At 40.6% G+C, this 20,156-nt stretch overlaps 1 pseudogene; it reads right to left on the bottom strand.

Moving 5' to 3' along the window:
* Window positions 1-233: 233 nt before the first annotated feature.
* On the bottom strand, window positions 234-17,387 carry LOC119919185 (annotated as a pseudogene).
* Between the last annotated feature and the right edge of the window lie 2,769 nt (window positions 17,388-20,156).

Below are 20,156 nucleotides of genomic sequence, written 5' to 3' on the forward strand. Positions count from 1 at the left end.
ATGCTAGCGAAAGAGCAATGACAATGATCACTCTGCAAACTCGGGATAAACAAACCAGGGCTGAGATATTAAACACCATCTATTACATCAGTGGAACAGATTCGTCTGACAGAAGAGCACTGAATTTTTGTGGAGCTTCAGCATTTCAAAGCAAAATCATTTAAATCTCTAGAGAAAGACGAAACTCAGCTCTTTAAGAGCAGAGATTCTTTTTAATGAAATTCTTCAATCCATTACATTTTGCTTTCTGGGATGATTGGCCTTAATCCACTTTTCTTTCTGTTGTTGTCGTTTGCCTCCTCTATGTCTGTATTGTGACCACCCGAGGCAGTCTGCCTGTGTGACATCTGTACAAGGCAAGTATTGTTTTCTAATTCAGTCTGTGGGTTTGAACTTCGATGGCATCTCTTAAGACCCTGGTGAAGATGAATGGTAAACAGACCATATGTAATGGGGTCTAGGCAGGCATTGAAGAGGCCAAAGATAAACAGCATATGAGTCAGTGAATGAGAGACTGTCTCCTCCATTTTTTCAGGGAACAACCAATACCACAGGCCTAGCAGGTAGTACGGGGTCCAGCAGATGATGAATGACATCACAATGACAATGCTCATCTTAAGAGTCCTCATCCGAGCTTTAGGGATGTTGTTGTGGGAGCGGCGGAGATGAACATCTTAGACAGCACTAGAAGAGAGGAAGTCTTGGTCATGGACAACACCTTTGGTCTCAGAAAACGCATAATTTTTTTAGAGAATGTGAGACTTACGGTTACCCCGGGCCATGCGGCTGGATATCTCAACAAGGATTCGTGTGTAACAGAAGATCATGATGACCAAAGGCAGGAGGAAGAGGCACACAAAGGTGAACATGTTGTAGAGGGTCTCCTGCCAGTGCTGGAAAAAACTGCCGTGGGTGGTGCACTGGGTGAAGTTCTGTGGGACTGTGATGGTCACATTGTGAAATATGAACATCTGCATGAAAAGACAAGAGGAGTGATAACTCTTAATCAGCTAGACAGACAGAATCTGTGAAGGAATAATTTAGGGGTACTAAGACACAGGTTTCCCCAGGTCATGATAGGGTCAACTGCTTAGCTAAAGTAAGCCAAAGGTGACAGCCAGGGAATCTCCAAAACTCTAGGTCAGATGCTGTCTCTTCTCTCTGCCTGCTTGTCAAATGACTGACGCAGCTGAGTTGATAATGATGCACTGTTTGTTAGGTAACCCAAGGTCTAGATTATCTTTATTTTGTTTCACTGCAGACAGACTGACTGTCTCTATGTAGAATGTGTTGCATGTGGCTTGAAGGACACACATTGTGTCTTGATTTGAACCAATAACCAATAGACTCTTCACACATGTTAGGGATGAACAATAACCTTATTTGGACTCTTAGTGAATCTCGGTGGATCTAAGAAGGATAAATATCCCAATACAGGAAATATCCTTCAGATTTGGTGTTGGCATTTGATGTGTTCACATATTGCATGGTGTACTGTATCTCCTCGGCTGGGCTCAAAAAACCATGCAATGTAAGTCTCATCAGTCTCCCAAACTTCATCACACCTGAACCTAGCTCACAATATTTCTTCAACAGAAACATCTAACTAATTATGCTTTCTCCCTCCCTCGCTCGGAAATCGACTGAGGTCCACTATCATCAAGGATGTGCCAATTCCTTAAATGCATCTCAGAGATGAGGAGAGAGGAGGCTTCCAGAGAAACTTACAGGCTGAGTTGGAAACAGCAATAAATTGATTGTATTACTGTAGATATGGCAAATTACCTCTGGACACAGGAAAAGTAGCACCATTAGTGTATCTATAGTTTTTCATATTTATTCAGAAAATAAAATATTACATGTGTAGATCCTGAAAACACTTTACGTTTGTCTACTTTTTTTTCATCTTTTCTTATTTTCTGCACGGTGATCACTCAGAGAAGAAGAAAGAGAGCTAGGAGAGGAGCCATACTAGCCCAGCTTGGACGTAATTCCGCTCCTAAAGAGCCAGTCTGGACAAAATGGGACTTGTGTTGACCACACAACGGAATTCAGAGACTGATGTGCCCACATCGTTGCAGAGACCTGCCCCATCAACATCCTGGATCAAGCACTTGGCAGGTGGTTTATGTTCCGAGCTGTGAGCACAAGACTCTGGCAAGATGACAAGAAGTGGACTCTGTGTTTTACATCAATGATGCTTGGTGCTCAAATGCAGTCAAGATGGATTTCAGACTGTTTATTGTGAAGATAAAGATGTTTACATTCGCCCCAGACGCAAATTCAAAAATGCACTGTGGAATGTTTTGGGTGTATACATGTCTGTATATATTGTTTATTTTATATTATATGTTACTATATTTTAATATAGGCCTATTATATGTTGTGTGTAGCATGAAGGAACTACAAATTTCATTTCATTATGCAGCCTTGTGCTATATAATGACTAATAAACTAATAACCTTGTACCTTGTTAACTGTTACTTTGATTTTGCCACATTAAAGGGCAGATCATAAACAATTAGTAATTGCCATCTCCTAATGACGCTGGATTGAGTACGGATGTCCTATTTGGTAAATAAAATTCCTCCACCCTCGCATCTCTTCCTTGTGTTTCTCTCTCTTATCTCCATGGGGAGATGAAGATGCCAGGGAGAGTTGTGAGTGAGGAAAGCGTGGACCATTGTTAGACAAAATGGACATAATGTATATTGGCAAACTTAAGTGTACTGTGGGGAGGCCTTGACTCAGGAGGTAGTGGATCGATCCCCAGCTCCTCCTTTGTTCTTGGGCAAGCCAATTAACTCCAATTGATAACCAGGTCAGAGACTTGCATGGCTGATCCACCACCATCGATTTGAATTTGTGTACACATAGGTAAATGAGGGAGAATTGTAAAGTGCTAAATAAATGCAGTCCATTTGACATGCTGTGATTCTGTCTGTAGCTGAATGACAATTAAGTTCAATTAAGTTATTTATTTCCTACCTTAATTATCAGAGGAATAGAGTCTCACTAGCTCAAGGAGAGGTCGTTTGACAGTAGGTTTGGATTAAGACTGTGCAATGCGCACTACATTACTTGAAATATCGATTGTGTTTCATGTCAGTAACTGACAAAATGTCTAAATATGTAATAATAATAATTCAGATAATGTGTTGATTTATATCTATATTCTCATCGTGTTTGAATCCAACTGACACTGGCTAAAACGTGCAGAGCCTTCAAATACAGGTACTTTAAATACAAATTGAGCTGTTATCACACTCTTACAGCTGAATATGCCCTTGTCATTTTAAAATGTCTGATAGACTGATGTAGGTGCTCATGTGAAGAAAAGGACCTACACAGTTTTTTCATTGGACACGGAAAGCCTTTTGGCTGTATAAGAAAAAATATATTTATCTTGCAGGAAAGACAATCCCATGAGACATCTGGGCTCCTGAAACACTGCACTCACTGCGGGTATGTACACTTCCAATCCTCTGTTAAAGTAAAGGCCAGTAATTGCAGTTCTTGCGGACAAATGAAGCAAGCCCCAAAGGAAAACCCCCTGTCCTGGTTTTCCTCTAAAGCGCTTAAGTTGATTTGATGCTTAATTGTGTTATCATAAAAAATGAGTTAAAAACACAACAGTGACTCAGGTTCAGTCAACAATTCTGCAGGTCTCCCATGACAATAACTTCATTATATTTGTTCCTTTATTTCTCTGCTCAGGAAAACACAAAATGGGAAACGAAACTGAACATGCAACAGGCCAAAAACTGCATTATATTAAATTACATTAAAGCAAAAATATATACATCCTAAAGATGCAAACTGTTTTATGTAAGCATGTTCCACAACTTATAAGAATGTGATATCATCTCAACTGAAAGCAGACAAGATGGAATCAAATTTTGAATTTTTCGCAGCCTTTGCATTGAAAAAATAGAAACAGCAGCAGTCTTGTTTGTTTGAGGCCCTCAGCTATCACAGTGAAGATAAATGGACTGAAATGGCTGAGCTGTACAACATCTAAGCCACTGGAAGTGAGTCAGTGCATTAGCCCAGGTAAGCATGGATAAGTCTGCTTTATGAGCAAGACACTCGTTTTCCCTCCAAGATCATCATCATCAGTATAGCCTATATGGATCTTTGAATGAACACAATATGCTTAATTTTTTCAAAGGAACAGAATACATGTGTGTTGAGATTCAAGTAGTAAGTCAGTCAGTGCGCTTCTCAATTCAAAGGAAAGTGTCAAAATAAAAACAAGTTGTGACATCACATGTTTGAGTTTCTTTCATTCAAACATGTGATGTCACATAAATATTTATGTCTCATGATATGGTTTTGAAAGCTTTAAGCGACTAGCTGAGTGAAGCTTTTTTTAAATTGTACCTCTAAAGCTCCGCTGTCATTCACTGTCAATCACTACAAAATCATGGTGTTTGGCCAAGCCATGTTCCAACTCCACCAAATACAGTACGTTAGGCTGAATAGGGAGGAATGTGTATAAAATCATACTCAAAACATCAAACATCTCAATTTATGGAATGGTGTAGCCATATAAACATGGAGCCTTGGATTTAATGTGTTTAATTTCAGTGTAAACACCATATACTGTAGCTTCAACGAAATATTGGAACAAGCTGATACAGAATGTACTATCAGACAGTTTGGAATAATGTGATTTTTCTAACATTAAAGCTGTATAAAGGGGAAATGAAATAGAAAAAGTGGATGTTACTGTAAAAGGTGAAAGAATCTAACAGCAGGTTTGGGATAAAATAAATACTTCCTTAAAACAATCAACATTGACCATTGGTTTCACAAGGAAAATTACCCCCAGTTCCCTGTGTGAAAGTCCTATGTTTACCCCATCCATCCACCCTGGCCTCTTCCCTATGTAGACTTTGTCGCTCTTTATACTACATTTGTTCCCTGCTGGTACGGCACCTTCATAGGCGCGTGTACTTTTCACGTTGAGGCAAAACGTGACACTGACACTCTGTCCTCTAGTGGAACATCAGGTGTATTACACACTTGTGTGTTACTGCGCTGGTTCTGTAAGCACATATTATACATCTCTCTAACAAAGGCAGCAATCTGTGTGTGTGTGTGTGTGTGTGTGTGTGTGTGTGTGTGTGTGTGTGTGTTTGTATTTCGATTATGTCCAGAACCGTTCATCCAATCAACCTCACATGTGGCGGGTGAGTTGCTGCAGACCCAAGGGAGTCCAGCATTTGGTGCAATTTGGACACGAGACACATTAATAAACATAATTAATAAACTTTGAATAAACTACAGTACAGCGCAAGCCGCTCCACTCTGCAACAGCAAGTGTAGGGCTTATATGCTCTGATGTGGTAGTGAATTGTTGCAATGGAGTTATCGCTATTACTCAGGTTTGATATGTGTTAGAGAGAATGTGTTGAAATGGAGTTGTAAGAGTTTTATAAAGTTGAATATCTAACAGTACTTCCGCCATTATCGTGTTGTTTCTGTGTTGTTAATGCTGTGTTATTAATGCTGCATGAGAAACCAATGTGAGATGAAATTGAACAAGCACTGCATGGCATCTAATGGCCCTTTTCTACAGCATGGTACCAGCTCAAATCGCCTTGACTATACTAGCCTTTTTTTAGTTTTTCCACTTTGGAAAAGTTGTACCTGGTACCTGATAATTTTTTTCGCATCATCTCCGTTAAGGTTCCAAGCCAACTGAGTTGAGTTGAGTTAATACCAAAAGCTTACTGCAGACTGCTGATTGGTCAGAGACGGGGGCCAGTGTATTATATTTTACAATTTTTATTTCTAAATCCACCTCTGAGAAGTTTTGAGGTGATAAATCAGCTGAGTAGAGTTAGAATATTGGCAGTTTTACAAAAATTGATGGTGGATCCATAATGTGCTCAAACGTTTTCGGAGTTGACAAAAGCCTAGCTCAGATTGCACGATTTTAAGTCCAATTTGCTGGTTGTCAAGCTCGATGACCGTCGGGCTGTGATCAAGGGTAAATCAGTGATCGACTGGAAGTCGTTATGTGTGAACTATTCAAGGAAGCGTCAATGCCAAATATCTGGAAGAGTTGGCCGACTCAACATCCACTTCCAGCCAATGAGATAAGGCAGCTGGCAGAGCAAGCAGCTACTTTTTCTCTGCAAAACACTTTTTACTCACCTCCAGCTCTCTCTGTAGCTCAGACAATCCCTGCTACCTGCGTGTGCTAATCCATTCTTTCACCCAGATTCTCTGTCTTTATAATTGCTCTTTATAATAACTAACAACAGCTGTGTAGGTTCGCGTCATATCCCGTTTGACATTTCACATGTTTTTTCTTGACAAAACGTGGTTTGGAGACCAGTGTCGGGTGACACAGCCGCTGTCAGCTCGTGTAGTGTGAACAGCATGGCCATCGGCCGACTCTGAACGTCGTGTAGCCTAAAGAGTCAGGTGTAAAGACTACTCTTCCAGAGGTCCGTCTACTGTCAGTATCCACAGCAGATGTGAGAAGAGTCCTGCTGAGGGTGAATATGAGTAAATCAGCTGGCCATGTACTAAAAACCTGCGCTAGTCTGCTAGTTGATGTTATTACTGACATTTTGAACATATCACTGTCTCAGGAGAGGTTTCCCACCTGCTTCAAGACAGCCACCATCGTTCCTGTACCTAAAAAGTCTGCAGTGTCTAGTCTGGATGACTACTGCCCTGTGGCACTCATCCCCATTCTGATGAGGTGCTTTGAGAAACTGGATCTTCAGCACATAAAGAACAACCCAGCCAGCCTGGACCCTCAACAGTTTGCTTTCAGAACCAACAGATCCACAGAAGATGTCATCTCCACTGCCCTCCACTCACACACCTTGAGAAAAACAACACCTACATCAGAATGCTGTTTCTGTATTTCAGCTCAGCATTCAACACAATCTCTACAATGAAAGTGATCAGCAAACTCAGCACTTTATATCACGCTTTAAATCTGCAACTGGATATTGGACTTCCTCGCGAACAGACCCCAGACAGTTTGGACTGCCGAACACACCTCCTCCACTCTAGTGCTCAACACCAGAGCCCCCCAGGGCTGTGTGCCCAGGCCCCCTCCTGTTCATACTGTGCACCCGTGACTGCATCCCCCCCAACACGGAGAGAACTCTGTTGTGAAGTTTGCAGACAACACCATCATCATTGGCCGGATTTTAAACGATGAGACTTCATATAGGGAGGAAATTGATAACCTTGCAGAGTGGTGTATAGAGAACAACTTTCTCAATGTCAGCAAAACCAAGGAGCTGATTGTTTCTGATTTCAGGAAAAAGAAGATAAAGACACACAATCCTGTCTACATCAGTGGTGCTAAGGTGGAGCAGGTGAACAGTTTCAGGTTCCTAGGAATCAGCATCACAGAGAACCTGACATGGTCATCTCACATCTCCACGCTGGTGAAGAAAGCTCAAAAACAACAAAGCTTAAGAAGGCCAAATTCCCATGCCAAGTTCTTGACTGCTTTTACATTGGAGCAGTAGAAAGCGTCCTGTCTGAAAACATCACTAACTGGCATGGGATGTGTACGGCACTGGACCGGAGGCTCTGCAGCGGATGATTAAACTGCTCAGAAGATCATTGGTACCTATCTCCTGAACATTAGTGATATTAGTGAGGTGAGGTGCGTACGCAGAGCCCAAAATGATACTAAAGGACAGTACCCACCCCAGCTACAACCTGTTTACAGTAGCCAACAGTTGTACATTCACATGAAGCAAATTAACACCAATGCCTGTTACGCTTTCATTATTGAAAAAAGGCTAAAGGATAAATGCTGTAGATCAGCAGACGAGTGCAAACATGATACGTTACAGCCCAACATTGCTACATCTCTTCTTCTCCAGGCAGCTAGTCAGTAATTTAGAGGCTGTGTCTACTTAACAGTCATCATCCACCTGTCTGCAGTGTGACTGATGGTCCATTTGGAACCGCAACTGAGGAGGTTTCTGAAGAACTTAATGTTGCAACATTAACACCCATCTGATACTCTTTAGATTAGAGTTTCATGAAGAAACTTAACATGTAAATGACTCACAGCAGGAACAAGCCTTAAGGGTTGGAACCTCTCATTATTCAGGAGTTCAATCTTGAAACCTCCAGAGAGGGCATGCTAAAGGTTCCTCCTGAAAGCTTTACAGGGGTTCTTGCTTCAACACTTTATAATTTCTTTTTTAATCTATTCATAAGGCCTCATCCTCTGTAGATCTGTTTCAAATGTCAATATATAATATAAATATTAATAAGTAATATGCTTATGTATTTCTCTTCTTATACAGAGGTACCACTGAGAACCTGGGTCATTTTTATTTGTTTTTTAAGTATAAATATTAAGCTTTTCATTAAGAAATTATGCAACCTGTTCTTCTTGTTTATAACAGCCATGTGTAACGTCAACTTCTGATGTAACTACACTTGCCGTAGCCTAGTTTATTCACTCCAAACCAGCTGATGGAAAAGCTATTTCGCATTTTCTTTTTTTTTGCTTTTTTACGACATTTCAAAAGTCTGCTTAAAATTTCCTTGACAATTAGATGGAAACATAGCTTCTGTTTAACCTGTATAATAAAACCTGCCTTTATATCCTATTCTAGCAGCAAAAAGAATTGATAGTTCTGTCTTCACTTTTTCTAGCATTACAGCCTTTTAAAATTTGTAAATGGAGATTTGGTCCAGTGGTCTTGCACAGTAGCGACACTGACACAGCTATGTAAGTGTGATGTGAGTCCTATATTCAGTCCAGTGCTCCAGCATCCTCTGTATTACATAAGGTGGACTAAATGTAAGCTGTACAGCCTGGAGCCGAATAATATGAAATAAAACTATAAACTATATTTAATTCAGGGCAACTTTCATCTAAGTAACTGATATTTGCGCCACAGTAAGTTAAGTTTGGCGAAATGGCTCTATTCTCAGGGAGCACACCTCTCTTTTTGGACCTTTCCTCTTTACAAAACGGTTTAAGTTCAGCAATATTCTTGGGATGTCTGATGTGAACCGCTCTCTTAAGGTCATGCCACAGCATCTCAATTGACGTTTTGCTAAGCCACGCCCTGAATACACAGCTGTCCAATCACAGCGCAGTATAGGACTAGCTCTAACTGAGGTCCGACACTTTCATGGCTGTATAGTTACAATCGCTACCTAGAGAGGTTGATAGAAGAAGTATGATTTATTCTCTTTGCAAAATCTAAAATAAACCCAGAAAAAATGTTGGCTGTGGATCGTTCCTAATGTAATGTTAGTTAGCTAATGCTAGCTAACTTCCTACTGAATGTAACGTAATAAAAACACTACTGTCTGCTTTTTAATGATTGTAATAGTGGATAGAGGCCTACCCAGCTGTACAGGAACAGTGTTGATCCTTAATATCGTTGTCTTTTGTCTCAATCGTCGGGGGATGTGGTGGTTCACTTGTACTGTGTGATTGGTAGGCTTTAGCTTCTATCTTTCATTTTTTTCACATCAGTTTGACAGCCTGAATACAACCTTCAAATGCACAGTGCAACTGCACTGAGATCGCTTAAATAGACAGTGGCAGCGCCGACAGTTCGTCAGACTTAGCAACAGTAACTAAGGGGGGCAGGGCTTAGCAAAGGGTCATTTGGGTTGAGTTCAAGCTGGGCCACTGCAGAAGGCATATTTTCTGCTGATGCCATTCTGTTGTTGATTTACTTCTGTGCTTTGGGTTGTTGTCCTGTTACATCACCAATCTTCTGTTGAGCTTCAATTGGTGGACATATGGCCTTACATTCTCCTTCAAAATTTCTTGACAAACTATGGAATTAATTTTTCCATTTTCCATTTTTTGTCATTGATAGCAACCCTTCCAGGCTGTGGAACATCCAGATGCTCTTTTGCAAACTTCAGACGTGCAGCAATGTTTTTTTGGACAACAGTGGCTTCCTCCATGTCCTCCCATGAACTCCATCTTGTTTAGTGCTTTACATATAAAGGAGTTAGCATGTTAGCATGTTCCAGAGATTTCTGTAAGTCTTCAGCTGACACTCTAGGGTTTCTTTTTGGGGTGGTGATGGTGCAGTGGTTAAGACACATGCCTTTGGTGTAAGAGACCCGGGTTCAACTACCCACTGTGACCCATTCACCAATGTGTCCCTGACACTTAACACCTAGTTGCTCCAGAGTTGTGCAACCTCTGACATATATAGCAATTGTAAGTCACTTTGGATAAAAGCGTCAACTAAATTAATAAATGTAGACAAAATGGAACCCCACTGAGCATCCTGCGCTATGCTTGTGAAGTCATTTTTGCAGGACAACCAGTCCTAGGGAGAGTAGCAACAGTGATGAACTTTCTCCATTTATAGATAATTTGTCTTACCTTGGACTGATGAACATCAAGGTCTTAAGTGATACTTTTGTATCTCTATCCAGCTTTATGCAGCTCAACAGTTCTTAATCTGAGGTCTTATGAGAGCTCTTTTGTTCAAGGCACGGTTCATGGGAGAGTCCTGTATTTCATTGTCCTCTCACGGTTTCCTCCCGGCGTCACATTTCTCCCGAATTATGACAAATTTTCACGACTTTCTGTAATTCATTACGGTTCCTGGTGCTGTACAATGTATCTGCCCCACAACTCACTTCCTCTCTCTCTACTGTGTCCGCACGGACAAGTAGCATGCACGTAACTCAATAGAAAGCTCGCGGTCCGGTGGATTTCAGGTGGAAGAAAGAGAATTTGTGAGCATATGCTAGCAAGGTAGAGAAGAAAGAGAGCCACATGTTTATGGCTTTTTAGTTCACCGCAGCTCCATCTACAGCAGAACTGTGACAACAGCTACTCTTGAGTGATGTCAAAGTTGCATCACTTCTGCCTGAGTGTCCAGATTGAAGTGAAGTCGTATTTCAAAAGATCCAATCTGTATCGGATTTGGACCGAACATGAAAGTGAAAGTGACCCAAATCCGAACTGGAAAAGATCAGATTCCACGTGACTTGGCCTGTTCACAATGTCATAACAATATGTGATTTGAGTCACATATGAGCAGAAAAATCTGATTTGGGTCAATTTGGCAGCAGTCTGAACATAGCCCTTAGATGAAGATCAGATCACATTTTATGATCAGTTTCTGCAGAAATCCAGGTAAATCCAAAGGGTTGAAATACTTTTTCCTGCGACTGCAGAATAGTGTATGTATTAAACTATTATTTGTTTTGCAAGAACTAAACCCTTTTTTTTATATATATATTTGATGTTTAACCTTTGAGTAAACATCAAATATATATACATTAAGATGCCCCCAGACTTTAAATCAGAGGTCTCAGCAACATCCTCTACAAAGTCTCAACTCTTGATGAAAAACAGTACAACCCAGCCAACACTTAACAGAACTCATAAATTCAAAATAATTTTGCAAAAAAATGAGTAATTCTTGCACTAATAACCTGAATGGTTTATGGCATTAATTGTATTTGATGTATTGTAGATGTAGTAGATCAATGGAAGAATTTTGATGGCATTGCCTGTTGACCTGCTGACAGAATACAGCATTGCATTTTTCATCTCTTCATAATCTTCATCATGCATGCATAATGTCAGGGACAATTCTGTAATAATACTGCCTTTAAATGTCTTGACCGTTGGTGAAGTAAGGACGAGTTGAGAAGGTCAACCACTCTCTCTCTCTAGCTCTCTTTCCTCTTTGTGTCCTTTCTTTGGGTGATGCTGTTAGAGATTCCAACAGATTTGTTGATTGGCTTGACATGATCTACCCATTGAGAATGGAGTCCCATGTTCTGGGTCAGAGACATTAATTGGCTTTATGTCTCCCTGCAACTTTCAACCAAAACAAAAAGGATTTGTAAGTATAACGCATAGACCAGGACAGTAGTGCCAGTATGCCAATCCTCTATTTCATAATCATTGATTTCACAGCTCATGATCTACAGTACATCCACTACCAACACAGACAGTATAGGAGTCAGCTTTCTTTCTACAGTACACCTTTTGTTTTTAAACTTAAATTTATTTAAATATTGCAGCTATGATGGCTATTATTGCTGTAGCTCAGCTGATAATAAATCTTAAATCATACATGTCGTTGTCCACATCATCAGGATCATTACGAATAAAGTCTTATTTGCGCAATTGGGTTTCATATTTTCAGATTGTTGCCTGATGACCGTCTTAGTACACAAACACTGCAGCAATACATCTATATGCAAGATCCTTTTGAGGGTTTGTTCCCTTTTGATCTTTCAAAGGTTCAAAAACAACAAACAACAAATAGGTTTTTGCAATTACAGCCTTTCGAAGAGCCGTTGCAGAAAGGGGTTTCTCAGAGGTCACAGGTTCTTGGTCTAAGTCTAAATCAGGACCCATGCAGGGTAGCTGTAGTGTCATGAAATCTGCAGCATTACTTGTTACTGTACAGTGTCCTTGGAAATAAGCAAGATACAAGCCAAACACTATGAATCAGCAAACAGTGGCATAGGTCGAAATTTACAGTAGATGTTCTTCAACACCACAAAGCTGTGGAATAATTACAGGATGTGATGCCTGCAATGTATTATTAGTCTTATTTGGTAATTCAAGGTAATGAATTTCAAGTAAATTATGGTACTTGTCAGTATGTTCTGACTTATTGTTGCAAGAAATTGAGAGATGTCTCAGACCACTCGTAAAGAAATGGCTCCTGAGTACTTATAAATGCCTGAGCCTTACATTTGCATTTCAATAAAATGGTGCAGGGTGCACTGAATAAGAATTAGAATAAAATTAAAGTAAAAAATAAGTAAAGAAATTAACGTCTCTGTCATCTTGTTTCTTCTTTTTTCTAATTGGTGAATGTGATGTCAGTTGATTTGACTTGAATAGACTGATTGATAATTGTGATCCCACAAATTAATGACCCATTACCACTATTTCTACTTGATTTGTCCTGTAGTGTGCACATGGTTCTCAGTTAGACTGAGTTATTTACCTTTCATGTCAATGATTTGTGAGCAGGGCAGAAATTTCATGAAGGCCATTGCTGCCGTGCCCCCTCAGTTTGGCCCTATGGCCCTCAAAAATATATGCCCTGGGACCAACAGTGGCCTTGATGCCCTGCCCGCACTGCCCCATCTGATATTACCGTTTTTGCCTCTGCTTCTTTCATGTCCATACGGTTTTTAGACACTAGTGCCTTTTGTTGAGATTCTGAATTCTTATTGGGCAACATCAAGTGAAACACTGCACATACAACCAGTAGTGGATTCAATTTAGAGCCTGGTATGAACCACTAGAAAACCTGGCTATATGTGACGATAGTTGGACACAAATCTAGCACTGACCAACCAGGAGACTTAATCTAACGCATCGTGATGTGCTAATGCCTCGGGAAGGTCGACTGAGAATGTAGTCGTACTGGCCATCAGGAGCACTGGGTCACTCTGCCTTCTGGTGCCGCAGAGAGTGGCAACCCAACACAGCAGCTTCCTCTCCCATGTCCAAGTTACATATAATATTTTTTATATTTCATAGTTAACTTTTTAACTTTTCAAACTATTTAACACTGTATTTGTAAAGTAATTTTATATGTAAGTAGGATTGTTGTAAATAGGACTAACACCAGAAATGGGCACCAAACAACAAAACACTGTGGGTACAGTCACATGAGGAACTCCTACAATATCAGGATCGACGTGCATGTCCAAAGGAGATCCCAGTGGAGTTAAGAATAAGAAGCCGAGGAGGTAATGCAGGCGTGATGGTGAGGAACTCTGGAACTCACCCCTAAGTGCTTTGAGAAACTGGTTCTACAGCACATAAATAACATCTCAGCCAGCCTGGACCCTCACCAGTTTGCTTGACAATTAAATTTATTACCTGTTACTACAAATACACAAATAACCACTGGCAATGACTCCTTAAAATTATAATTGGATTTTTTCACATTAACATAGATAATAATCAATTATTATTCAATTATCAGTCAGGCTGTAGGCCGCTTCTTTGTCCTCACAATGTATGGTTCCATACATTGTATGCTTTTATATATGTTTTTAGCACAAATGAACTTTTTGGAATAAATAATCATGTTGAAATTGAATTAGTTGACAAAATTCATAACCAATTTGTAATTACTCTCCAAAGCAACAAACAGAAACAAGTCCTCAAACCTAAGCAACAAAATAAGTCATTTTTTCAATGCCTCCCAAAACTGCATATATGACCGTTTCCATACCAGTCCAGCAACAGGCGACTGGACCTTAACTACGGTACATAAGTTGCGTGAAGTTAAACATATGGTTAACGTTGTAAAAGAGTTTGGTTAGGTTTAGGCAACAAAACTACTTGGTTAAGTTAAGCAAAACATCTGGTTTGGGTTAAAATAGGTGCATTAAGTTAGTCACATGACCTATAACTTCCGTGACGTTTACTCTGACTTTCTACAGCCAGAGAACTAGAGGTCGCTGCCACAATAAACCAAACCCAGCTGGCCAATCACAGTGCAGCATAGGACTCGCTCTAACTGAGGTCCGACACGTTCATGGCTGCGCTCCATTGACTCTAATGCAAAATGAGTTATTTTCTAGCTTTTTTATTTTCCAAGAGATGTTCAAACGCTGTTCCTGGGGCACTTGTAATAATTACAGTTGCTACCCAGAGAGGTTCAAAGGAGAAGTACAATTTATTCTTCACTTTCCAAAACCTAACATAATTCCAGAAAAATGTCGGCTGTGGATTGTTCATAATGTAATGTTAACTAGCTAACGCTAGCTAACTTTCTACTGAATGTAACGTAATAAAGTCCTACTGTTCTTCTTATTAATGATTGTAATATGAATAGAGGCCTACCCAGCTGTACAGGAACAGTGTTGATCCTTAATATCGTTGTCTTTTGTCTCAATCGTCGGGGGATGCGGTGGTTCACTTGTACTGTGTGATTGGTAGGCTTTAGCTTCTATCTTTCATTTTTTTCACGTCAGTTTGACAGCCTGAATACAACCTTCAAATGCACAGTGCAACTGCAAAACTGTCTGCTTCTTTCTGAGATCGCTATTTCCAACAAATTTAACAATATTTCTCCGGGTAGTGCAGTAATAGACAGTGGCACTTAGCAACAGTAACTAAGGGGGGGGCTTAGCGAAGGGTCAATTGTACAATCTAAACTCATACTCATTCTGAGCCTAAATGAGATTTTTTGTTGTTAGATCTTGACTTCCTAGTGTGGTCCAGTCCAAATGGATTAGGTTGAGGAAACAAACTGGTTATCTTACACCTGATTAGGTACTTGATAAGCATTCGGGTCAGCAATCTCTGGACATTATGCTACACCTGTCCAGAAATCCAATTTGATACATGCAAGCAGCTGCCTCATTTGTGTTCAGAAGTTAAAACCAATTCAAGGACTGTTATGAATTTCACAGGTTGTTTTGCAACCAGCAACCATGACCTTGTGCTTGTAGGCCTATATCCAGGAGTAAATCATATCCATACTAATGTTAAGTATTGGGAAACTTCCCACAACTTGGAAATAAAAACTATCAAACTATATTTTAAAGGTACAATGTGTAAGAATCGACACTATCTTCACCTGTCAAATTCATACTCCAACAAATTAGGTGGCAGGATATCAGGTCATAAGCTGTTAGCTAGTTAACTCAGTTTGCCGTGCAGCTAACTTAGTGATCCTATAAGCTGGCTGAGTCCGAAACGAGCACCAGAAGTGGAGCCTGAAGAGCAGGCAATGGAGCTGGGCTCAGCAGCCACTGATCACGGCCAGACCAGAACCGACGAATGCCAGTTTGATGACAGGGAATACAGTACCGAGGTGATTTACAGCAGCCTCGACCAGGACTCTGACTTCAGGTACAACTAGACACAGCGTTCAGAGAGGAGTCAAGAGGGAGAGGAGCAAGAGGGAGGTCGGGCATCAGAGACAGAGACAGAGACAGTGTGAAGAAGAGACAGAATATTTTCATTTTTTTTTTGGAACAGTGGAGAAACTAACAAATATGGTTTAGGTGAGTTTTAATTTGTTTCTGTCAAGTCTGAATGAAATGTGTTTACAATGAGATAATGAGGCCATTAGTTTAGTAAAAGAGAGAAACTGTAATTCAGAAGATGTACAGTTGAACTTTTCTATTTGATAAGGAAAATAGTGAGAATACTTGCTGTCAGACATTTTGTGAGTTTATTTGTTTATTTCTTGGGCTAAAAGAGAGCTTGTGTAACATAGCGAACTCTCTGTCTGCACACATCTCCTAGCTAAAAATATGGGGGGATGCCTGATACTACTATCAGACTATCGCCTCTTGAGGTGGTATTATGAAACAGTACAGACAGGGGTTCGCTTTTTAGCATGCTAACATCAACACAGTACATAGCCTTCTCTGACATGACTTCAGAACTGTTACTTCTTTATATTTGATTGATCATGTTGATCACATTGTACCTTTCACAATGAAACTTAATAGACAAGCGGAGGCAAAGTACACCTTTTTAGGTGTTTTAATTTTGTCTTCTGCAACCAGCACTGCAGATTCAGTGAGCAAACTGCATTTTACTGTTACACTGTTGAATGTCATGTTTCCCTTTGCAGATCATTGAATTAACCTTGATCTTCCTTTTCAGCAAAACTCAATAAGCTGGATTCACAAGAGGAATGCACACTTGCAGTAATGATTTGCTTTCCGAACAAGGTTTCATTCTCCAGCACATAAAAGGCCAGATGTGAGAGGTGTGTCATAGCCAGAAGCCACATGTGAATGTTTAGGGAGGGCTGTATTTGATCATACATCTTACCTGAGGGAGCGAGAGGATCACACTCATGGTCCAGGCCACAGTCAACATGATTTTACTTTTCCTTTTGGCCTCACTGATGCCCAGAGGATTGAGGATGGCAGACTGTCTATCCAAGCTGATGACTACAGTTACAAAAGCGCAGGAGTACATCGCCACCAGTTTCATAAACATCAGCAGCCTGCAGGCGACGTCTCCCGCCTGCCACTGCACCGTGATGTTCCACACTGCGTCCACAGGCATCACGATGAAAGTCACCAGCAGGTCCGCCACCGTCAGGTTCATGATGAGGATCCTGACGTGTGACTTGCGCTTGCCGCCGTTTCCCGCAGCCCACAGCACAACCAAGTTGCACACAGCTGACACTGCACACAGTGTGAAGGTGATGATGACTCTGGCTTTGGCCGCGGTGGAGAAAGTGGGTAGCTGGAGTGCGTCTCCATCAGCGCTCTTGTTGCACACCGAGGTGGGTCCCTTACAGCTGCCATTCACCGTTTGATCCGTCAGCTGGTGGAACATGTTGAACACCGGAGTCTGACTGAGGGGTGACACAGATAAAACCAAGGCAATAATCCCGGCTACTCACAGACTATCTTTCTTCTCCATCTGCATCTGAAACTCGAACTGTGAAAATGAAAAGACAGAAAGAAAGTATTTGTCCGATTTCTTTTCATGCTTGACTGGATCTGTGTGTTTTATATATGCCACAAAGCGTACATGCTGTGCGTTAGTGGTACCTTTAACATGGCTATACATCGTTCAAACTTTTCTGTGGGAATACCTGGCACATGCAGATTTTATTAACGCGCAAAAAATGATCACCCCGTTATTTATCTGATACTCAGAAGCATACAACGTGATTACACAGTGACCATCATGGCACTAACCCTAAATTAATTATTTTTTAAACAGGAAAGAAAAAGACGTAAGGTATCGGAAAAATACCAAATAGCACCGATCAGGAATAAAATGCCAGTAAAAAATAACACCGAAGAACAGTTATTTGCTGAACTTCTGACCCTCCTCCACCTTAATTTTCCACAGGCATTGCTTCTTTTAACTAAAGGCACTTGCCTGGTTTTTGTCCCGGAGGAAGAGGGAAAAGAGAAGGAAAGAAATCTGAATTGAACTAATTTTAGAGCGGATAAAAACAGCTTACCTGCAATTAGGAGCGGAGCTGCCAGTGAGCGCTAATGAGGGCTCGCGCTGAACGAATCTCAACTGCTGTCACTGCAGCTGTTGCTTCAGTCAGAATTCATTCCTAGACTCTGACGCGCAAAATGACAAGGGACAGTATCAGCCTGGTTGGTTTGATCGGTCTATAAACCACTGGAGCGCCTCCTCTTCCATTAGCGCGCGCGCTGGGGGGAGGGGGGATGGGTGTTGCACGCTGCTCTACCACTCCAAACTGTTCATAACTGGCCATAGCACATTTGTTCACTTTTTCCAAAACCAACTTTTGAAAACAAACGTCCACATGTTTTTACCTATAAGCCGTTTTTTATCATGTTAATCATCTTTCTTATTTTGTGAACACCAAATCTCGGGCCTATTTTGGTGTCAGCTATGGCGCACTGAGGTTTAGTATCTTGGTAACTTGCGCCACAGTCAGAGGAGAGTGTGTGGCGATGCTATGCGCACTGCAATTTTGTTGCCAACGATGAGTGAGTCTTACGCAGCTCTATAATACTTTATCACTGTATTTGGTGATGGTGAAACGCGCCTATATACACTTATCTGAAACTTAATCCTTCTTATTCATGTTTTGTTCGTCTTTCCACTTGTATCCTTTTTTTTCAACCAGCTGACATGTGATCACACTGAAAAAAATGTTTTATTTCAGTTATGAGTGATGAGCAATATCAGGTTGCCTTCATTGAAAGTCTCTTATTTACTCCCTTTGCAGTCATTTGAAGGCAGTAGGTTGGTCCGCCTTTAACTGAAGTGATGTTGTGCACTGCCAAGCCACAATTACGCATGGAAGATACGCTGGTTAAATTTTGTGTAACCAGACAGTTGTAAAATAACCACAGAAACGTCCGTGCTTATCTGAACATCAAACTTGTTTTAATAAGCCTACATATTCTAAAATCAACTTGTATGTTGTAGACAGGCACATTGAAAACAGTTCACACATGTTCCACGAAAATTGTGCATCCATTTAAACCTCTTTCTCTCCGCTAATAACTCCCTGAGGACCGTTTGTTTCTGCCAGTTCTCACCCGGTTCACGCTTAGAAACCGGGGTAACGGCTGCGCGCTCCACATTTTTTAAATTATAACACAGGTAGATATTTGACTGTGAAGAGCAACATGGTGTGGTCGAGATTGTTCGGTTCCATTTTTATAGCTGTTATTTTTTTAAATCCCAATATCTTTGCAGAATATTAACAGGAACACGTTTGTGGCAATATGAAGATTGTGGGCAATTTAACTTAAAAGTGTCATCATTTGGCTGTATGCCATATTTGAGCTGCTCATATGTAAATCTCTTCATGTCCCACCCAGCAATGTGTTTTCTCTGAGGAAAACTCTTCAAGGATTCTTAAATTGTCAGTGCATCATGACTGGGAGAGTATTTGTTATTTGTCTGAAGCAGCCTCAAGTACCATAACATTTTTGTGTTTTGTTTTTCTCTTTGATGGTAAAAATGACTTTTATTCTGTAGCTTATGGGAATTTTAAGACTCTTGCTTTGGCATTGGATTTTCTGTCAGTTGTGCAGCCCTATCCTGCACAGCTGTCCTATTTATACAGGACATCAAATTAGAGTAAACTTAACAGCTTCATTAAAATACTGTCAAACACACAAACAGTAAGGAATCCAAATCCAGACACACCACAGGCATTAAGTACAGATACATGCACAGTAACAAATCAAAAGCCTGAGAAAATAGAAACAGTTTCAGTTTGCTTTTGAAAGTTGACCCAGTGGTGACAGATCTCAAGTCAGGCAGCTTGTTCCAGAGGACAGGATAGGAAAGGAAAAGAAAATGTGAATTATCTCAGGTGTCTGTTACTCTCATTCAGCTGAACACCTTGAACTCTATTATAACTTTGGAAAGAACCAATTATTGAATAATGATCTACACCAATATCATGAGGGTGACATGATGACATGGCTGAAATCATCATGATATTAATACGGATATTTACCACTATCAATATACTGTATATCACAGTATGGCAAATTCATGCCAGATCACTGAACTGATCAAAGCAGCAATCTGTGTTCCACTTCGTGAATAATGAACAGTTCCCCCAGGACCATGTGTCATGCCTCATTGCATGTCAGTTAGTTTGTGGCAATTTGATTGCAAATTTCCTTTGGATTATGTTGCCACTAAATGACCATCTTAACTCACATGAGAAGGCCTGAGAAAG

The sequence above is a fragment of the Micropterus salmoides genome, unplaced genomic scaffold (genome assembly GCF_014851395.1).
Source record: "Micropterus salmoides isolate LMB-PRFRI ecotype aquatic unplaced genomic scaffold, ASM1485139v1 Ms_hic_scaffold_2604, whole genome shotgun sequence".
NCBI classification, from domain to species: Eukaryota; Metazoa; Chordata; class Actinopteri; order Centrarchiformes; family Centrarchidae; genus Micropterus; species Micropterus salmoides.